Source organism: Andrena cerasifolii, chromosome 5 (genome assembly GCF_050908995.1).
Source record: "Andrena cerasifolii isolate SP2316 chromosome 5, iyAndCera1_principal, whole genome shotgun sequence".
Classification (NCBI taxonomy): Eukaryota; Metazoa; Arthropoda; class Insecta; order Hymenoptera; family Andrenidae; genus Andrena; species Andrena cerasifolii.
The window spans coordinates 11,327,144-11,350,130 of NC_135122.1; the positions used below are offsets into that span (position 1 = coordinate 11,327,144).

The 22,987-nt window shown below is 45.2% G+C and overlaps 1 protein-coding gene across 3 annotated transcripts in view; it reads left to right on the top strand.

Annotated features, from left to right (window-relative positions):
• Nucleotides 1–13,132: 13,132 nt before the first annotated feature.
• LOC143369441 (neuroligin-1) overlaps nucleotides 13,133–22,987 on the top strand; it is a 60,534-nt gene continuing 50,679 nt past the window's right edge. Inside the window, exon 1 of one of the 3 annotated variants that reach the window (XM_076813376.1) lies at nucleotides 13,133–14,034. The gene's annotated coding sequence lies outside the window, so the exon portion shown is untranslated. Of the gene's footprint in view, nucleotides 14,035–20,149; nucleotides 20,962–20,981; nucleotides 21,163–22,987 lie in introns of those variants that run through there. The other 2 variants (XM_076813375.1, XM_076813377.1) reach the window with 2 other exon arrangements.

Consider the following 22,987-nt stretch of genomic DNA (forward strand, 5'->3'; position numbering starts at 1 on the left):
ATCAAAGAGCCAAGTCCTGCCAGCGCCACGTGCCTCGACCTCGCCACCCAAGGACCATCGACCTTGATCCTTGGCCCTCGACGATCGACTCGGTCTCGAATTGCGACTTGTTCCGCTCGTCGGGCTCCCATAATCCCCCATAAATCGTGGGTAGCTGTCGGGGAGTAACGAGGTCCCTCTCACGGGATACTGATCGAGCTCCTTTTCCTCCACCGCCCCAGCAACTGACTTTTCGCGAAGAAACGAGCCTCTGGTCCTCTGATACAGATTATCCTCCACGATCCATAATTGTTTGGCACTGTCCCCCTTCCGTTTACCTCCCTTTTCCCAACCACCCTCTGTTAGACTTTTCGAAGATACATAATTAAATAACGGGCCATTAAACGAAGAGAGAATATCGTAGACACCTTTGACGCCGGGTGCCATTTTAGCATCCGCGTATAAAAACGATCGTGGCTTGTGCGCTCCAAGATTCGCGTAGTATTTCGAGTGGATCATTGGAGGACTTTCTGCGAATGATCGTCTGATACATTTGGGCCTCCACCTTCCTCCTCCAACCCCTGCATCACTGTCCCCAGGCTCTAACGACCGCGATCCAATCTTCCTTCCCCGAACGTTGCTCCCCGACTCTGTGTACACCGACGACGGGGGATATCTGAGAAATTTATCGAAGTACGTCGGCGAACGAGCGGCTGCCTCGTTTTTTGATAGAGGCCTGAGGAAAGCACCCCTTGTTCCATCATTTGCGTCACGTCTGCGGCGTAAGCTCCTCCGCCGGTTCCCTTTGGACACCCCCGGGCGTCGCCGCGCCCTCGGCAGTCCCGAATTCGACGAGTTGAACTTCGTATCGCGATGAAAATCGGCCGGCTCCGTGTTATCGTCGAGCTCGTTGATCGTGTCGCGGCTTTTAAATGGCGACTCGAAGGGTGCGACCCAGCGAGGAGGAGCGCGGAAGCCGAGCGGCTCCTGGCCCTCCGGCTGAAGAAGCTGCGGCGGGGAGGCGCGCCGCGAGGAACCACCGGAAGCAACGCGGCCCATCCTCGGGTATAAAACTTTACGATGCGTATCCACTTCAAGGGGCTTCGATTTTCCGCTAACTTCCCGCTCGCCTTCTGCTCGACTCCCCTTAAATTTCAGATCGAACGGGCGCGCGATCTTCGTGCTATTCCAGAGCGGCGAACGATCGTTTCCGGGGGAGACGCTCGACGAAGACGGGAGGTAAGATCCTCCGACATCGACCACGGAAGAGTTCTCTGTCGATTTTAAATCCAGTTTCGCCGGCACGCCCGTGGATGCTGAATCTTCGGCAGGAGGTTCGGAGATCTCTTCGGAATTATTGGAGAAAAATAGGGAGGAGGTGGAAGATCGCTCGACCGAATCTGGGCTAAAAAATTCATGACTTCTTTGTGTTTGGAAACGATGGAAGCCGTGCTCGCCAAGGTTTAGCCGTTTCAAGTTGTATTTGAAATGATGTTTGTTGCTTGAAATGGCTGGGCTTGGGGAAGAACCTTTTGTTCCGTTCTGGATGAAAATCTTCGAACTTCCTTCCGGGGAGCCTTTCAACCGAGATTGAAGAAAATGGGGGAAAGTAAGACTACCCTGTCGTTGAATATGGTTAGGCACCTGATCCTGACAGTCTATCGATTTCGAATCACCCCCGCTATTTAAGCGCACTCTAAAAATCGCTGATCCTGGGGTACAAGCTTTTGTCTCCTTGTAATCCTTTGAAGATCCTCCTCGAGGCGGGTTAAACAACAACGGAAGAAAAGTCGTGGCATTATCTGACCCTAAAACCCCCCAATTTTTGTCTGTCCCTAAATGAAACAACGCATCCCCATACTTTACCCACCTAAAATCCCACTTTCTCTTCGAGTATACCTTTGAAATATCATGGTTCCTTTCCGCGCTGTTCCCAGGGACCATCGATATTTCGCGCACGTCCTCGTTGGTGGGGTTCGATATCCCTGAATAGCGTTTGTTTCGAACGTGTTGTCCCCTGTCCACCGGAGCACCCCAAACTTCTCGCCTCCCCCTGGATAGTGTGTTTCCTTTCTTGCACCCCTCGTGCTTCGTGCATTCAGAGTGCCAGGCTCCCCGACTCGCGTGACGGGGCATGGGCACAGTCTCCATGGTCTCTCCCAGCTGCAAAAAGTACTCCGCCCAGCAGTAGCCGAGCGTCACCTCCTCGTGGTACATGTTGTAGATCCTGCGCCAATATTTGAGCGTCTGCCGTACCAGGGCGAACGGATCCATCAGATCCTCGGCTCGCGTCGTGGGCGGGAGCAGCAGGATCGACAGCACGAGGACTCGTGGGATCGTCGGCGACATTGATCCTTACGTAAATTCACCGTCGATAGAAATAAACGGCCGGGACCAGACCTTGTCAGCGTTCCTCTACTCTTCTTTTATTTCGTCGCTCGATTCAAGGATCCTTAACATTCAACCGCCCCGTCCCCTCATTCTATCCACGGTCCTCTGCCTTCCCCCGGACTGATTCGATTAACTGGTACCTACTGCGGCGAATTTAAGTGGGATTACGAAGGGGAACCGCTCGAAGTGTTCTCATCTCGATACTCTACTCGGCTAGTTATTCGACGATTTTTTTTTTAAATATCTCTGATGGCATTGCCGAGATTGAATTATCAGGCCGATGTGTGGCGAGCGATCGAAATCGCCAAGTCACGTGTACGCGACAGCGGCGGATAAAGTGTTAATAGCAGTGATTGCGTTGTATTATTGGTCTCTGGTTTCCTTGATGTCGGCTGCTCGGGTAGTTGTTCGATATTGTCTCTTCGATTTTCTGCGCGACGCGGTTACGCTCCTTCTCGTTCATATTTTCCTTGCTCTTCTGCCGCCGGCTTACACGCGCCTCGCCACTGTGGAGAGAATAATCGATGAAAGGTTGATACGGTAGTGCTTTTTAGAATTTTTTATTTTATCGGGAGAAAAAGGAGAGAGACACGCGCGCTGGGTAGCTATGTCGTTTGAGTGGAGGTACTTGGGTGCATTTTGTTTTTATTCGGTGGAAGGATGGGATATTCTTAGGTTTTGAATATTTGGACATTGTTCCGAGACATGTACACTCACCATCTTGCCAGGGGCACGCTTTTTATCGGCTTTCTTTGCTCATCTGTAACTTTTGGCCTTTTCTTCACTGTGAACATAGAGTTATTCAGTTTTGTTAGGTTGTTAAATCACGGAAAAGAGGAAATAAGATGGGTTTAGTCTAGTGTTACGATTTGCCAGTAGAATTTTTTTGTTCTGACATATAGATCTGTGGCATTAAGGGAAGTATTTAAGTGTAATTTAATTGACTACAGTACGCAGGCAGTAGATTTCCAAAATTAACTACTTAGCACTTGGAAACTTGTCCAGCAAAAATTCTACGGTAGGGATTACAACAAACGCGTAATTCCACTGTACTCAAAGCACTAAAAATTGTTTTTTTTTAGAAAGAAAATTTGCCAAATCATAGATCACTATACTCGCCTAAAAATAAAGCCTTTCGAATCACTGTGATAAAAACCATCCCTCTATTCCTCTAGCCTCTTCCAAAATTCTTAATTTCTAAAGCAATAACGTTAAGAAACACTCGAATTTTAAAATGACACTTTGTAAGTCGCAAGTGACACTATTCACGTTTCCTTCGACACTTCCAATGCCTTTGAATTTTTTCAAACCACACATTTCGTACAAGATTCAAGGAATAGTGTGACATCTTCCAACTGACTTGATACGAGAAACCACAATTAAGGAAAGTAATTAAAATTTACTACCAAGCGAACGTGACACTCCACCTCACAGAGCCCAACTCCTATTCACTGTCCAGTATTCTGAAAATCCCACCATCACACGACCTGTCAGCCAATTTTCACACATTCCACGAGCCCCGCGCTTTTTATCCTATTTCATTGCACTATTCATCCATTCTGGACGCCACTAAAGTGTCCTCAACGGCTGCTCGACGGGCCACTCGCCACGAAAATGACTGGACGACGATTCCCGCGGAGGTTGCACGCTCTGCCGAGGCCACACGGCGAAGTCGTGCAAGGTATCGCCGGCGAAGATGCCACCGTGACTCTGGAAACGGGCCGAGTAACCGTCTTCGTTGGACTGCTCGCTCAGAGAGCTGAGAGGAGGGTGTATTTCCAGAGGATTTTACTCTCGTAAGGCTGAACGACGGACTGAGACTTGCTTTTACGAGACGACTCCCGTATAACCGTGACGGCAATTAGTGTCCGCGCCGAAAGCGCGGAAAGTGCATAACCCGCCTCGTAGAATTCCCTCTGTTGCACCTGCCGTCTTTCCAGCCGTGGCAAATGTAACGGGACATCTTCGGCAGAGACGAGAATCAGAGGCGCGCATTCCTTTCTCAAACTCTAGGATCGCGAACGGCGACACAGATTTCATTTTGGGAACGGTCGGGCGTTCGGCGTGGCCCTCGACGCTCTTCCCCGCCTTCTAAGGCGGACGGATGTCTTCGTTTCTGAACAGAAAGGTATTTAGAAACTCGTAGGCAGACTTCTGTCAGTGGTGAGGAATTAGTATTGGTCATACTGAATTTTAATATTTCCTTAGCGCCCCAAACAGGGTGCACGAGAATTCCTATAAGTAGCCGAAGCTTTTAGGTACTGGAAAGTGTACATTTGAAATCAGAAGTGAATCCTTCCTCATCCTGATTTTCCTATCATCAAGGAGAGTAAAAATATTTAAGGTGGTCACGTCGAAACAGACACCAAGCAGATTCCATCATAAGCGTTACTCTTTAAAATCCCTAGCAACTACCTAGAATCTCCAAAGAATCCTTCCCTCCACAGAAAGACGTCCCCGAAGAATCAAGCACAACAAAGCTCGCACATATTTTCCACCCCCCACGCCGCAATCGCATCCCCCGATCGCAGCTAACCCTTATCGAAGCTCATTAATCAACGAACGATGCCTTCAGGATCGTCACGCCAGACGTGCCTCATTCTACGCCCCTAAAACCCAGACCCTCTTCGTGATTCATCGCCCACCGCGCGTTTCACTGTTCGAAAAGTCTGCCACCCCCTCGGCTGAGTTTACGACGACCAATCTCCAAGCTTATGGAGCCCAGCCTGCCAGCCAGGGTACACTTTCCCGTTTTTTTTTCCCTTCCGCTCTCGCGGAAGGAACGGAGAAGATCGGGAAAGCCGGACTGGGAGCGTAACCGCACTTGCCCCGATCCTGGACACCCCTTTAACCCCACGGAACGCTGTTGAAAACGATAGCTCCCCCTTCTTCTTTATCGTTCAGCTCGCTCCCTGCGCTTTTCCTCGCCCCTTTCTCCACTTTGTCTTCGCCCTGACAGCTACACCGACACCCACTCGTCCGGGGTAGGGGGTTGGGGTGGACGACGGCGATCCCAGCCCCAGGGCTCAGAGAAATAGGGGACTCTTTGCCCGTTTCCACTGCGAGGCCCACCCACTGGTCAACAAACCGATTGGCCGAGCTCGGTTATTACGAGGCGAAGGGGGGGATAAAATTGCAGTGTTCACGGGGGTGGAATGGGAGAGGACACAGAGGGATGCGATCGCGTCTTGTCTTGGCAATCGATTGGCCCCGAATCCACGATTAGGTGGGGCATTATTGGCGGCGGAATCTGATTGGAACGCGTTTTACGTAGGCGATCACTTGTCTGGATAAGCTGTTAACAGGGCCCGCGATAATGGGCTAACGGGGAACTGTATTTGCGATAGCGCGCCACTCGGATGTGATTTCGGGGGTGATTTATTCGTTCGCTGATGCTTCAGGGAGTTGCTTTGCAAATTTTAGTCTCTGTGTTCGAAACTGTACTTGGTTCGCAGTTTGTAGTTTATAGTTTTTGTGATGAAGTTACACTTGGTTTATAGTTTATGGTTGCTATAATGAAATTACATTTGGTTCGCAGCTTGTAGTTTGTAGTAGTATGGAGGGATGAAACTAGTTACATCGATGGTTTTGGCTTGGAGGAGGTGGTTGGGGTGGGTTTTGTAAGACTATGGTGTTTATGGTGAGATGAGAAAATGTGCTTAAGAGTTATTTATTTTATAATAATAATTTAATACCAGCAACATTTTTGCCTTTGACGTCGATAAAACAAATAAGGTCCCCTTTTTTTTTGGAAATGTTAAAGTCATACGGTCTGGGGATATTTAGGATACCGGCTCTTCGTTACATTCCACGTGTGTATAATTAGGAATATATGTGCAGCGAATGGAATAGGATTACTAAAAATGTAGCATGATTTGTTGGAGGAATGACATTGATAGGCTGCAGTATTTTCCTCGTTCAAGGCATTGGCATCCTAAATACATACTATTAATTATAATACTACGTAAAGTGCTACCCCATTGGAGGTTTCCATACGATGAGTTCACTCATTAATATAATTTATCGAAAGTGGTCCAGGTATTATCTTCATAAGATGCGTGCACAGATTCCTTCGCAAAATTTCTTTATTTATCACTGCCCAAGTAGCTTTTAAGTGCCAAGAAAAGATGACAGTTGCTCGGTAGAATTTGCAAGGAGTAGAACGGACGTGGCATAATTCCGAAGGGCAATTCTCCGTTTTTTGCCACTGCGATTTTTTGCTACGCGCAGTGTAACATTATCAGCTCGTCGTAAACCTGCTCCTCAATTTTCCCCATGGGTGTCGATTATTTTTTCTTCCCTCTATCATTATTCGATGACACTTGTAGGTCAGCTATGCTAACGGCTGGGATATGCGTGTTACCTATCGACCAACTAAACCACCTAACTAGTCTTAGGTTATACTTGTTTTACAACTTCTATGGAAGTAGTAGTTGTTTGAACTGGTGTGACACCACGGGGACTAATCATCTAATTAATCAGGCTTTTTGAATCCATAAACAGGATTGGATCTTCAACGTTTTGTAGCACAAGAGACAGAATTTTATTTTACACCTGAGTTTAAAGTTCAGTGTGCTAGGTTCCACATAATAATATTGACTGCGTAATATTATAATAAATTTCTGAGAATGGTCTGTATGAAAAGATTGAAATTTGTAATTATCTTCCTTTGTTCAATGAAGCTGGGTTAATCTGGTTAAATAATACGTCGAATTAATATTATGAATTAATGTTCATATTAAAAGCAGAATGTACCGTTAATATATTAAAAATTCTGACGTCTGCGTTTGCGAAAATTGATTGCATATTCGACGGAGTTTCTTTTATTTTGTTATTCGAAAATAAAGTGTTGGTAGAATTCGATCCTTTGGGAAGTTTCAAGGACCGATGAATAACTTTCTCAAATTTTAAATTCAACCTTTAAATTCATTAACTCCACTTTTTTATAAATTCCTTAATTTTATTCGTGGAATTCACCTGTGTGGCTACTGAGATGTTCAACAAATACTTGTCACAATTATATCAATATCTATCCCCGCTCCATCTAAACCTTTTACACTTCCAATTTCAATTTCCATTCCCAGGAAGTCTAATATCAATTTTCCTATGCAAAATAGCAGTCAATAATTCATCATTCGTGTTAACATAGCGCACCGCTGAAAAGCAAACTTAGTCACGAAGCTGCCCCGCAAAAAGGGGCAACGAGCAGAATGGGAGCAAGGAGATGGAAAGAAGACGTCGAGGGTAATGAATAGTAATAGTAGAGCTTAATAGTTTTCGCATGCCTGGCCGGACGTTCAGAGGCTTCTTTGCTATTGCCTTCGTATTGTGCTTCTTGTTTCGACAGCTACATCGACGTTCGCACATCCAGGACGAGTTTGACCGGCTTCGTGAGGTCTCGAATCCTCTAAATATAGATTCGGCTTACTGCTTCATCTTTCTGCTTAGCAATCATCAGGATCTCATACATACCTCTGCGAAGGAAGCTCCCTTGGCAAAGGTAGCCTTCATTTCAGTGGCACAGGATTTAATTTTGGGAGGAGCCGAGTTGAACAGAAAAAAAAATATTTTCAATGCAAATTCAATAAAATTCATTACGTGATTATAAAAATTTATTTAAAGACTAAAACACAGTTCCCTTTCCTTTTTACAAAGCTCTTGAATTACTTAAGTCTCTTACATTAAGCTCCTTTTTCCTTTTTCTTTGGGTAGTGCGCCACTGCTTCGTTTAATAAAAATATGTCTGAACTATCGATCATAAAAATATCTCGCGTGAAAGCACCCCGACACCTCCTACATTCCACGCAAAGTGTAATTAAACCCTACCCGATTGACATGCAGGTTCGAGTAAACATTAAACGGACAGCAAATCGTTGACAACGTTGGTATAGCACATCATTACAGCAACATATTGCTTTGAAAATTAAAGCCCGCAATTTGGAAATTCATTTTGATGGAAATCGGTTCTAAATATGATTTTCAAGTTCAGTGGAATTTATTATGCAGCAGGAAGGGTGCAGATCGGTGAATATATTTATTTGAAGAATTTATTCAATTTAAACCTTGTTCGTTACGGTGTACCATAACGATCTATTCTTTTCTCTTGGATCGACCTCTACACAGACTTCTCGAGACATGTTTGGGGTGAAGGGCGAGGGAGTCGCAGGCACCTCGCGCAGAATTCTGAAACTCCATGTGGAGCCTTGTTCAGGATTAAGCCTTTGGCGAGGGCTGTCAGCGATCACCTATGTTTCCGTTTGTCGAAACGGTGTCGATACGTTTCCTGAAACTATATCGAGCGGATAACGATCCATGGCTTATCGCTGGTGTTACGGCTGAGTGTTACGAGCACCTGCGAATACCCGTGGATCGATGTGGTACCAGTTGCTGTTACAAGTGTCTGCAGATTCCCATTTGTCAAATACATGTGACTCTATTAACATTCTATGCAGTGGCTCACGAAATCCCTGGCGCAGATGGATTTCTTTGGTTTATTGGGTGCAGCGTAGATGGCTATTAGACATAGGTGACTTTAATGTCTGATGAAGAGGAGGGCATTCTTTAGCCAGCAAACACTTTTGCCATTTGTGCAGACATTTAGATATTTTCGTACATAGAATATTGAATTTCAATAATGAAACATTGTGGTGTAAAGGTGTGCAGTAGGGGTGACTTTTTTTGTAAATATTAACCGATAAGGGTAGTGTCTTTGTATTATAAATCGTTGAAGTTCAAAGTCGTTAAAGAACGCCTTTATCGTCTTAAGTTTTAGTTCGATAACGTGTGAATTACATTTTTAATAGGAACCCTCAATAAAACCTCAACCTAGTCTCCTTCTGGCTTCCTCCCACCAGCAATTCCCCATGGAATCCACTGTGCATACATCAAGCAAATATTAACCGACGCCCACAACTTTGCACTTTTCCCTCGAAATAATCCAGCTGCCAATGTAATCCAACCCTCATGCCCTGGTTGCGGCTGATTCTCTGAAGGCTGAGTGTAACTTACCCTTAATTCACCGTAAACGTAAACCGTCGGGCAAAATGGCGGCGTAGGAGAGGGTGCGAGGATCTGAAAGGTTGTATACGACTGGGACTGGTGTCCCGACAAGTCGAATGCTAGGCAATTTCGTGAAGTCGCGGCTTCGTTCACGAATCGATGAGTGCTTTCCTCCTTCACCTGCGGGGCGGTCTCGCAGATAAGAGCAGCCAGCAATGCGTCAATAGAGAGGAGACGCTCCTTCGAGCCGTTTCTAAAGCAATCTGCATCGATCCCACCGCTACCTTTATGCGGCTTCTCGAGTGTGCTTGGTAAACGTTGCATCTTGGATAGACGTTAAACTGAGAGTTACTGTTACTTACCTTATTCAGATAGAAAATGCGATATTTGGTACCGATTGAATACTTTTCACTGCTTTCAATTTAACTCTTTAATAACAATAACTGTTTAGTATTTTTTCCTTTGCCAATAATCCTGCAAATTTTCCACCTTAATATTAAAATTTAAATTTCACTGAATTTTTTAAACTATATGTAAATTTCATCACATCAAAATATACATTTCTAGGGAAAGACTATCACAGCACGAAACATATGAAAATTGGTAACTTAAAAATGACGCTGGTGTGCAGTGAACCCCACGTGACCAAATTGTGATTATAAGAAGCTGTGACCTCGAAAGGTTAAAATATCGATATAAAATTTCGTGCAGTTCTTTAATAAATTTCTGACGTTTTTCAGGATTATTCCACACAGTGTGGGTGTTCTAATACTGACGAGCGGCAATGCAGTTTGCGTTTCAAGGCTTGGGAGGGATTCACTAAACAGGTTTAGTGTAGGGAATAATAAATTGACAGTTGCGCAGTATCTGCGTGTAGAGATCCGAGTGTCAAAGTAGGACTTCATACATCTAGTCCTGAAATAGGAATAACGACGAATGTTCCTCGAGCCTGCGCATATCTAAGTAATATCTAAATTGCGTCGAGCAAAGTACCACGGCCAATTTGTTTGTGCATAATTCTGGGGAAAAAGCAAATATCAGTCAATTTAAACCGACCAGACAGGTTCTGCATTCCAAGGTACGTAGCTGCGTATGAAACCATAATTACGCGACGCATGTGTCAATTGGAGTTCCAGTTTCGAATGCAACAAAACGTAAAAAGTGTGGAATAAAAAAGTTAACTTTAATCGTCGAATAAAAAATTAAATACATCGCCGAATAATCGAAAGTTGATGTAATTTTTATTCGATTCGTTATTTAAATAATTCTTATTCGGTTAATGACCGGCTCTGCGCTTGAAATGCATTCAGAAATTGTAATTCCCTCTGCTTTTATTTAATTTAAACCCCTTCGAAAGCTATTCCTAGATATCTCTGTTTTTATTTCTATAGGTACTAACTTTTGTCGCGTACTTGTTTTTCCAGCATTCATTTCTGTATCTTTTAACTTTATTTTGAAACCGCTCCCCATTTCCGGGATCGTTTGTCTTCCCGGTTATATCGGTTTCGTTGCTGCATTTCTCGCGGCGAGAATGGGCGAAAACAACTGTCAAGCACAGACGACCCAGAAAATGATGATCGTCGTCGTTCTATCTCAGCGGGGTGAAATTTTATCGCGGGAAATTGCAACGGTGGATCTTGCCTCGTAACAATTTATAATTGCAGTTCTAAAGGTACCGTTTAATTGTTCCTGGCGGAAGCCTGTTCTACTCAACGTCCCTCGTAAGTATCAGAATCTGTGCATAATTCTGTCATAACTGTTGATAAGTTTGTCAGCAACAAATTTACGTTATGAAAATGAACGCCACTGTATTTAAGTATCTCTGAAATGTAATTAGACGGTGAAAAGTTATTTGAATGTGGAGCAATGAATCAGTAGGAACATAGAAAATATAGAAACTGAGATTCTTATTCCACGATTTAGATTTATAATTAGCAAAAATAAAGTAACACCAATCGTGAGTTTAGTTATAGAGATAAATTGTTCATCGAGAACATGCGTTCATTTCCTTCGATATTATTGACAGCTAATATTTTTCCCTCTTCAACATCCCTATATTGCAAAATTAGAGTTAAATAACAATTCCGCGTAGAAAAGGAAGAATGATTTTTTCAATATAACGAATTTGAGCTTAAGTCGAAATTTAATAGACCGTAAGTTGATCTGCCTTGAAACAGTGGTGTGCTAATAAAACGAAAGCCAGTGGAATTCACGTATTCTATTTGCTTCGTTATTTTCATCGAATCATATTTCCGATACCGTTCATATTTCGTGGCTCCTTTTATTTTTGTTAGAGCACGTCCCCGACACCCCGGTTGACGTATCGAATCCTGGCCCGACGAAAGGGATACACGCGGTTAGAAATAAATCTCGATTTACTGTGGCTGACCATTTCCCAACCGAACCAGAGTTGTCCATAACATGTAGCACACACCTCGTCAGGAAAACGCGCATTTACTCTCTACTCTGGCAAATTCCAATTTAAAACCGTATCGCGAAGGGATGAAATCAGTTTTCATTTCTCACGCCTTGATTAAGCCTATTAGGCTAGTCTAGAATAAGTTTTAAGGGACGTTAATTGATGCGCCACCGTGATTTATCGCGGTGCCAAGTCGAGGAAGGGAAATTTTATTCCTGCGATCTCAGTTGGGGTACAGGGATAGCATTTTTTAGAAGGGAAATGCTTCTGGAATTCATGGAAATTCAAGACCTGAGGAAATAACTGTATTACTGCAAATTTTAATATTTTAATCCACAATATACAGATATATATTTGTTTAGAAAATATTCAACTCTTAAAATTCTCTTCGTTTTATACTGACACATCCCCTCCATACTAATTACCACAGCTAGGACTAAATAGTCAATAAATAGAATAAAAAGAAACAGAAAACTTAAAAGTTTAAATAACTTCAAAAAGTTGTTCAACTTAATGAATTTCTATTATTCCTTGTCTCCAAGCTTTTTATGGAATTACTTATGTGTTCGAACGCACGCAGAGGAATGCAAATATGTACGCTTAAACAGAAGCCCCTTTAGGAAGCTCGGTGTGAGCAGTTAAGGACTGGAAACGGTTATTTTCCCCTTGTAGTTGGAAGAGTTTGAACTTCACGTCGCATAGAGTGTGGTTCAAAGGAGCACCGGACCCGCGAGATATTGATTTTGCGCTTACCGTGTTTTCCGTTCAAACACGGTCTTGTCGAAGCGAGCGGAGAATAGGTCGCGATTTCGTTAAATCGGATCGTACAAGATCCAGCGTCCACTCTTTCGAAACGTGTTCCGCGCTCCTCTCATGTCGACTTGATTAAATTTTCCTTCATCAGCTCCACCGATCTTTTCTGTTCGACAGTACGAAACCTTTGAAGCCGCAAATCATCATTAAATAGTATTACAGGCTCTTCGAATCCTCTCAATCCTGTCGGGGGGTATTGAAAATTCATTATTCAATTTCGAAAAATGTAACTGAGAAATTTATGTAATATTTTTGTTGTTGTTACAAAATCAATTTTTGTAACGTCAATCGACGTATGTTTCTTTAAAGGATTCATTACTATTATGAGTTGAAGAGATTCCGTTTAAATTTTCTGAATATCTGAATAGCTTAGGGAATGATATTGAGAGAAATGTGCGACGGCGTACTCCGCGGCGATTTGAATTTTGGCGCCAAGCAGGAACTTCAAACTGAGGCACTCGCGCGTTCGAAAAGCGTCAGTCCGTAAGCGGGCATCGCGTGGGTAAGACGGTCGCGCTAAGTTCCACCCAGCAATTTTATCGCGTTAATGTTATTTTTCTATTTGTTTATTACTCGAAGCATTGCATCCACTACAAATTTTACTGTGAATTTTCATGTTAACATGGACATATTTTTTTAAAAATCAGTCTTAAGAAAAATAATCGAATACAAATTCAATATCGAGTGTTATCAAGGATTCTTTTTACATTTCTTCCATACATTTTTCAATTATTTAAAACCGAAAACTCATATGCTTCTAATCATTCAAAGAATACATTACGTTCTCCTAAAAGCAATCAAGATACCATCTATTACAGGGAAACATTATTATTTTAAAGATATTATTAATTTACAATTAATTTAATTAATTAATTTACAAAAGCAATATAACATCAAATGTAATGGTAAACAAAAATAGCAAGCCACAAAACATACCAAGCTGCTTTTGGCGCCAAATGCCATTTAAATTTAATTTCGTACTTCCCTTCAATTTTCTCTATTCTCTGATTGCAATGTAATGTTGGATTTTAAGAATGTCCTTCCCCGAAATTTTCACAATTCCAAGGGGTATTTGTTCTCGTGGATTTCTTGGGAATTTCTGTTCTTTACACCGCAGCTATAAACGCGAACTGTGTCCTTAAACGCGTGGAACGATCAGTGTTTCGACCGCATCGTCGCGCGTTGGTCGAACGTGGCTCGTGAAATTTTACTATTGTGAGTTTATCCTTCTCTCTCTCTCTCTTTTTTTATTGAATATTGTAGAAGCTTTCGCGAACGGTCCATGGACTGCAATATATTTGTTTGTTTGTTACGTTTCACTCGACCGGGATTTTAAGCGACATTATTATATTCATCGGGGTGCTTCGCCATAGTTTTCCAAATTTGTGGAATGGTCAACCCTGGGGACAATAGCCCGAACTGTACAACGAATGGTGAGTTTCTGTTTGCTTCATTCTCTTCATTTTCGTTTCTTCATTTTTTATGACGACTGGTGCACCGAGGAGCTCTTCAAATAAATTGAAAATGTACATGTATAAAATTGTTATTATTCCACATTAATGGTATGAAGAGAACGAAGTAATCATTGCACCCTATTTTCTCGCGTTGTATACTTCGTTATCAAGGGATTCGAACGGTAGGTACCAATATTTACTTGATATGCCGACTCTACTGGGAATGCTTCCTTGTAACGCAGGCACCCCCAAATTCCACTCACCCTTTCGTCACTCCCAACAAGTTTGCGCGGTACTTACTTCGCCACTGAAAATATCTGTACCCAACACGTGCTCGAGGCGCTCCTCCTCGAACAGGTCCTCCTCGCATCTTCGAGGCGCTATTGAACTAATGAAATGTAAATTAAACAGTCGTGTCCTGGCGACGTGTTCCCTCTCCCTAAATTTCCCATCCGATGACTACGACCCGGGTGCAAGCTGCTTAATTAACGGACCGCTTCCTTGGCTGGCAAATAAGGAGCAGCCGATCTCCCGTCTCCCGCATTCGCTCCCTCTTTTTCGCCCACAGCCTCAGTCGTCGGGACGCTTGCTTCATAAGTTACGGTTACCCCTGCGTCGGCTGGAAAATTCGATCTATTTGTCCGCGGAAGGAGGATCCGCGTTCTCCCCTGGATTGCACAGGATTGAGGGGATCTAATTAACTGCGACGGGAATCGATCGATCGCCTCGAAAGCCCCGCCGCTACGGCTTAGAGAGGCCAAGGGATTTTTTTTAAATCCTCTCCTCAACACCCCCCGACCCGCCCCTTCGGCTGACATTTGTTTGTTTGGACTGATGGAGACGAATCGACGTCCAGGGAAGGGATCTCGCCGTGTCCCTCCCCCTCCTTCGTTTCTATTTTCTTCTTCCCCTAGAAGCACTCTCGAAATCCGCTGGATGCTCGTGCACCGGGCTGAAGATTAGCGCGGGAGAGCTTGGTCACTTGTGTTCACAAGTTGCTTTGGCTCCTCTGGTAGCCAAAGTGGTGATTCTGACTTTATCTCCCAGTTTCGCAGACGAAACTGGCCGAAATACCTTTACAATCGTTTGGCAGTGGTATTTGTGAAAATAGGCAGCAAGTAGGGGTGTGCCAGTAGCCGGAATTGACGAGGTCAGCTGAACTCGGGCTGAATTTTCCGAGCTGCTTGAAATTGAGGAACTCTTTGAAAAGGAAAGCTCAAGCGGCTCCGATATTCGAGCCCAAGTAAGACTTCGAATTACTTTAATTTAATATTCGAATTACTCAAGTTACTCGAATATTTATGCATTTCGTATCGAATACTAAGTAGTCTAACTGTAGACGCCTATTGACTCGACGTAATTCGAGTCATTCGAAAATTTTCGAGCTGCAAATTTAACGCCCAGTAACTCGAAGTCGAGAGCTCGAATATTCGAACCGTTTGAGCTTCTCAAGTAGCTTGCATTTCTCTCAAACAGTTCGTCGATCTCAGGCACCGATCGTCATTATTTCACTCGGATTCGAGTACTCGAATAAATCGGGTACTCGCATCCCTGGCAGCAAGTGAGTCTCGAAGCCATCTTCTGCAATAAAGGGAATCTCACTCGCGGAAAGTTTATCCTAAAATAAAATTGTCTCTTTATAAAATTTTCCTTTCATAAGAAAGTCACCCCCTTTACAGTTTTACCGCAACTAACAGATCATCTCTGCCCAGACAGAAGCGCAAGTAACCGATAGTGTGCTCCCATGGAACGACCGAATCAAATACCTCGCCATTAATAGAAATCGTTTCGCTTACAACCAACGCGTATAAAATGAAGAGGCAGGTTTCGTATAATTAAGGCTCGACCTCGCTGGGAGTTTGGTAAATTAATGTTATTGGCACTCGCGCAACAAATGGGGCCAGTCGGGCTCCGTTTTATTCGCGATTCAGAGGGGTGCGTTCGGCGGAGAAGCGAGACGCTTGCCGCGAGAAAATCGGAAATAGAATAATCGGCGTAAAAACATGGGGCGGCCGGGGGAGCGGGGCGTGAAAATTGGGGGTGTCGGTGTAATTAGCGGGGGGATGGAAAAAAATGGTGACGTTACACGAATACCAATTAACGGCTCGACAATTAAGAGGGGCCGCGTTAATTATGCCGGGGGTAGAATGTCGATATTGAATGCAGGCGAATGGGATTTCATTTGTACGGTGTGGAAGTTAATTGGAAACTGAACGACGCGTCCTGTGGATAAAAAAAAAAAAGGAAAAATCTGACACTATGACGGAACGACAGCGGGAGAGACCGAAGTTGAATTTAACGGGCGCGCTTGGAAATGGAGCGGTAAGGGGAGGTAAATAGAAAAGTAATTTAAAAGGAACCCGCGATATCTGTTTGCAGATACGCGTGAACGGCGCGAAGAAAAATGTTCAACAAATTGGAGACAGCGTGAATGGACCGACGGTGTGGCGAGGAAACGGTTGCTTCGTGGGCCGAACCGTGAAAGGGACGGGGCAATTTCGGGGAAAGTCATTTCGTAGGGAGACGGGTATTGGTGACGTTCTATCTGTTGCTCTTACGCGCGATTTTACGACTTTCCTGTATTGTTGTGGGGAATTTTAATAGCTGCCTAGTATTTCATACTTATTATTGATAGGATTGCATATATATATATATATATTTATTGTATAGTATCCTTCTAATTAAAATGTCTCGTCGACTGCAATTTCGTATAAAATAATCTCAGAGGTCTTCTAAGGAACAGGAAAGGAGGTACAGGTTTAAAAGGAGCGGAGGAAAACGTGGAAAGGAAGCTCTCTCCGAGAGCAAGGAAGGAAGGGAAGGGTTGCTCAGGACTCGCGCTAGTCTCTGATGAGGGGAGAAAGCGTGAGCTTTCGCTCGTTAAGATTCGTAAATAACGTCGACGTCGAGGACAACGAGGCAATTTCCGTTCGTGCTCGAGCTGTCTTGCTCCTGTCTTCAGTATCGTGGTCCGATGACGATCATTTAAATATTCCACCGATTTTTACTGTCCTCGTAGTCCAGCACGCTGTAACTTACGAATTATCAGCGTTGCCCACTTGTTTCGAATTTTTTATTGGAGTTTAACCCTGGAACAATCGATACAGTAATGTAGGGGGTTGGATGAAGGGTTCACTTTCGCAGGGCCCATTATTTCATTCCTATAGATTTCGAGATAAGCTTCTGAATTAGGTTCTCATATTATTATCATCATCTAAAATGCTGATCTTTTCCATGAACTGATACAAATATAAGTAACACATGGAGTCTGATGTATCGGATGGATCTAAATGGACCCTGTATCCGCCATGGAATGGCTAAACGCAATCTGGCAAAGGATAGGAGCAGATTTCTCCCCAACACGTATCGCGTAATGCACTTGGCTGAGCAGGGATTCTCGTTAGGATTCCTCCTCAAAGCGCTGATAGACGTTGCTGGTCATTTAGTGAATTATTGTTTAATCCGCCCCCGTGGAGCGATTTGTGTTGCGCCGTTGATAGGGTTTACAACAGGTCGCGATCGTTAGTTTTACAAAGGGCAGGGGATGTTATAAATCAGCTGAATAGGTTTGGAAAGTTTGTCCATAAAATGAGAGGGGAGGATTTTTAGTCTTTACGGGGTCATTCATCAGGGTCGACAGGAATGGTTCTTTCTTGCGCAGCCTGTTTCCTTTTTATTCGTTGCTGATGGAGAAAAAGTTATTCGTTGTTCGTCGTAAATTGTGTGTAGTATCGGTTGGGCGATTGATGGGTGGTTTATATAAATTCTGGAGGATAAATGAGGCATTGATATGAAAAACGGACTAACCCACATTGAAAAAAAAATTAATTCTTCCTGTTTTATATGATTAGTAGAGCCTATTGGAATACATTATTGCTACTAACTCAGTTTCGCAGAAAATGTGGGATAGTCCGTTTTCGCTCTCAATGCCTCAAATAATCTGGAAATGTGTTCCAAGTTCCTTTCCTCGTTTTTAATGCAACTTATTGTCAGTGTACTTTCTCGAATTTTAGCGCGCAAAATAAGGTTGCATTCTTTGCTTGAGCGAGGAAATGCAGTAGTCTTTTGTATGCAAAGGTGTGCTTAAGACCTCCAGCTACTACTGTGCATTTGGAGGTCCATTTGCCGCAGATCACGTTACATTTTCTGTGGCCTTAGTTAATACATTGTGTACGTTCATAGTTCAGTGCGGAATAACTGTAATAAAGAAGTGAATTTAGTCTCCTAATTATCTTCCGGAGTATTTGATGTAAAAATTCAAGAGTTGACCCGGTTCGTTTTACGGCTGGAAAATTACAGGCGATGTTGGCCTGTAATGGGAAATCGAGATAAATACGCAATTCTTCACCAAGCATCAGAGAAATCACGCCTCAACCCCTTCATTCTCCGAAGTTACTTCGAGTTGAGCTACCTGAGCCCTTCTCGATTCATTCCAATAGTTTCTTCGACGATTACTGATTCCCGTCACTCATTTGCCAAAGTAATGCCATCAAAAGCAATCTCTCTGGTTGAAGTAGAGTTAAAATCAGTGAGCCTTTGACAACCCAAATCGATCGAATCCATTTTCCGCAAGCATCTTTATTTTAATACCCAAGCACCTACTTAACTGATCCTTTTTCTCTACTTCTTGTTCGGCGGGGTTGAAGTTAATCTCACAAGGAGAGTATTTTAGGCGTCCGCCTCCGATCATTTTGATTTTTGGATATGTTATAGAGGACCGAAAAATAAGAAATACGTGTTTTTTCCCCCCGTTTTCATATTTGGGGGGTGAAAACTGCGTTCAAAGTTAGGGTTTAGAATTTTATTTCTAGACAACTTGAGAACTACATTTCCCTGTAGGAGAACACCTTACTATAAGTAAACTTCAATAATAATTATATTTGTTGATTTGTAGGAAATACAAATTCTGATTTATCCGTATTTTCGGTTCGGCTGTGAAGTATAAGAAAATAAATTTCCATGAAAATAGATGAGGATTTACAAGAATTATTAACAAAAAATAACAATTTTTTATGTATTATTTAAACAAATGGACTTTTTGAAAATCTGGTGAGTCAGTCATATTTCGCATTCAACGACACAAAATTCGTCCATTGACACTATTCCCCTATCTCTAATACTTCTCGAGATCTTCCACAAAATGATTTTTCAACCCTAACTTTGAACGCAGTTTTCAGCCCTCAAATATGAAAACGGGGAAAAATAAAAAAACACGTATTTCTTATTTTTCTGTCCTCTATAACATATCCAAAAATCAAACTGATCGGAGGCGGACACCTAAAGTACTCTCCTTGTCAGAAAAACGACTACTTATCTCTTCTAACAAATTCCACTTCGAAAGCCTGCCACTAAGGGCGAAAATCAGTGCAATTCTTAACCCCAGAGAGACCGCAACTTGCCCTCTTCTTCCTCAAAGGATTCCTCCCCCCAACACATCCCAGCGGTTCCCTCCGGTGTTTACTAATCCCTGTGCCCGTTTATCGACGCGACACAGCCAAAAACAATCGCGTGCACGCGTGCCAGCCGTGAGCGTTGGTGGTGGGCTTTGAAGGTGCAATTGATCGCGAGGCAAGCTCAGACAGTGCAGCCGGCACGGACCTAAGGCGTACGTCGCGGACCGTCCCTCCCTTTCCAGCCGGAGGGCTGTCTGTTGCTGCCAACTTGGACAAAGAGGACGTCTCTGGCATCTCTCTCCTCCGTCCCCCGTTCCGTCCCGTTCGGCGCGACGCGGAGGAGGCGAGGGGTGCAGCAACAGCGAGCGCAACGGGGAGGATGTGGAGGAGCGGAGCAGCACGGAGCTCTGGAGGAGATTCCGCGGAGCAGGCAGTAGGAGGAATCGTAGGTGGAGACGTCGGAGGAGAGGGCAGGTGGGTCGAAGGGGGTGAACAAGGAAGTCGAGCGGGAGAAGTCGTGCAGGACGGGGGCAGGGGGGAGGGGAGAGAGGATCGACGCGGAAGACGAAGGTGGAGGAGCCGTTGGAGAGGGACGGGATCGTGAAAGAAGCAGAAAAGCGAAGGAGGAGGTCCAGGGAGCGGGAAGGAGGCAGGGAGATGGACGAGGGAGAAAGTCGCCGTGGAGCGACGGCGGAAGGTGAAAGAGGGTGAAAAGCGTGGAGGGAGGGGCGGAGGAGAGCCGGAACGACCCGGGGGTTGCCGTGGCGTTATCGACCGGACTGGTGGTCGGTACGAAACCAGGCGTCGGCGCCGTGGATGCCCCGGCTTCCTCGAGTGCCGGACCATCCTCCACCTCCACCACCATCGCTGCCGCCTCCACCACCATCGACGGCGGCAGCAACCAGCACCGCCACCTCCATGGAGGTCGCGCGGCTGGCTGTCAGTAGAGCCCGGGACAGACAGCCGATCGCGCACACGGAGGGTGCGGGTTCGTCCCTGGGATTGGAACGGGTTTGGTCGGTCGGTCGGTTCGCTCGGTTGGTTGCGCGGCTGCGGGATCGGTTACAGGCTTCGGTCGACACGCTCCTCGCTGCTGCTGCTGCGACCTCTCGAATGTTGCCGCGTATCCATGGACTCTGGGGTGCTGCGCTGCTAGTTACCGCGACGCGGGCCACGCCGTCGTGAGAGTAATCGTCGAAAGGGGGGCGGCGGTGGTGAGACGCGAGGTAGCGATCCAGAGATGAAGACACCTCGTGGCTAGTGGTGGTGAGGGTGCAGGTGGTGGAGTGGGTGGACGAGTTTGTTCGCGAGCCGCTAGTATGGAGCTGAGCTGCACGAGTGCCGTGTGAACTGGGGCCCGGATGTGTGTCCGACGGCGGCCCACCGTTCATCCAATCTTGTCGGCGCGAATGGGTCCCCATGGATTTTCATCCCGTCGCGACTCCGTGAACGACGGCTTCGATGAGACTCGCGCGGAGGTCCACGGAGTTTTGAGGAGCAAACGAGGGAAACGGTACGTCGGCGGAGCTCCTGGAGGAGCAGGATGCTTCGCTAGTTACTCGGCGGGATGTTAACCACCGGTTCGCGCGACGGTGCGCTATTGCCGGCATGTAAATTGCGAGCAACTTGCTCCCCCCTGGCTTATGGTTTAATGCTAAACTACTTAGCCAAGTGTTAACTTCGGTCCTCTCCTTCAAGCCGTTCAAGTTCCAAGGTATGCAAATACGCGGTGGATGGAGAACTTTTAGTTAGCTTACGGTTTAATCACGGCTGAAAAGGCTCTGCAACTTTGCCGGCTTTCCCTACCCGCGAACGTGGGTAACAGCTAATAGAATGGAGCCTCGCTTCCGCGGTCTAGTTCCTTCTTATTCCAACAGACGTTTCAAGCTTCTTCACCCTCTATTCCTCCTTGCCTCTAAAAACCTTCGCTCGTTATTAAAAGGGCATCGCCAGCCTCCGTTATTCAAATCACACCACAGACTTCTCGCCACGTACAAGCCTCCGATCTCTCACTACCAGCTATTCCCAGATTCTAATTCCGAGCGGGGCAATCCGGCGGAATTAATTCCGCCGGAGGAATCGGACGCGAGCTCCGTGTTGCCAGTTCGCCCGCGCCGGGTATAGATCGAGTGTCAGCGATTCGAGGATACCGCAGCCGAAAAGTTCATAGATCCCAGCCTGTTCCGACTGTCGCGTCCGTATCACTCGATAATTCCCCACCCTCCTCCCCCCTCCGGAGGATCGATCGACGGGCGGCTTGGAAGTTGGAGCGGGCAAGCTGGCTCGGCGAATTATTAATCGTCCCCGTTCGTCCCCTGCAATTAGCGCGGGCTAGGAATTTAATTTCGCTGCGAACAACTCTCCTCGTTCCCCGTCCGCCCTATCCTCGTGCACCTACCTATCGCGATTACGCTCTTGGTTATCGATGTCTCAATGACGCCGGAGAACAGAGGGTCGCGCAGAGGGACGACGGACCAGGGGTGGCGGATGTTCATCGCCTGGAATCTAACGCGTAATCCGTTGACACTTTGATCCTCTTTTGAAGTCGCAAAGCCTCACCGACACCGGCCAACTTTCACGATGGAAGCCTCTGATAGGCGACGAATCAGCAAGTAGTTAGACTCTTGCCAGTCGCTTTTACAGTTTGATCCAACTTGGTGATTTCCAGGGAGGTGGAGGGGAAGTTTTCCTGTAGATTGACAAGCGGAGGGTGGGGGCGGAATACGGAACGCGAGCTAGGAAACTACGGGCGTCGTTTACTGCTCGTAGACTCGATCCCAGTATAAATGTTCGCCCGTGCCGTGGTTTAAACGCCCCCTCCTCTTAAGTTTTATTCGCCGCGGCGACACCGCGTCGAGTATTAGCCGTATAAATTTTTATTGAAACGGTCGTTCGTAATTTTAACGGTCGGACAGTTGTTCGGGCAACAATCGCGTTCTTTATAGCCGCCGTTTGTTATCCCCTCGTTTTCTACGCGCGCTGGAACGCGGACGAACGCGGAAAAGTCGCGCGGTATGTGGATTTATGGGCTTGAATTTCGAGGAACTCTGGATACTTTCGCAGTTTTATTGAGTAGGCTGTTGCGCGTGTGTGGCCTGCTTGGTTGACAAGATGGCTGCTGCGTTATTAGAATGCACGTTGGGGTGACACTGGTTCTGCGAGGGATTCGAGTGCCGGGGTTGGGAAGGTTTAGGGAAGAAGAAGGGTTTGGTGTATATGGAAAGCAGTTATCAGGTGTTCGTCGAGTAGGGTTAGTGCAACTTTAGCTTCGAAGCATCCAAAAGGAATTGAGGAGTCCCTGTAGGATACACTGTAAGAGCCAAAATTAAAAGAAATCCTTTGTATCGGAAAATGTTCTACGTGTCAATGGTGACATTAGGGTAGATGTACCGTTTGTGGCCATTGCACTGTTTTTGGCCATGTGCATAATTATCTTATTTTTAAATTGCTCGCAGCTCATTATTATCTGGAGAATTTCACATCATACATATTTTTTTTTAGTAATATCGCCAGAAATATAAGGTTACACCCTTTAATTT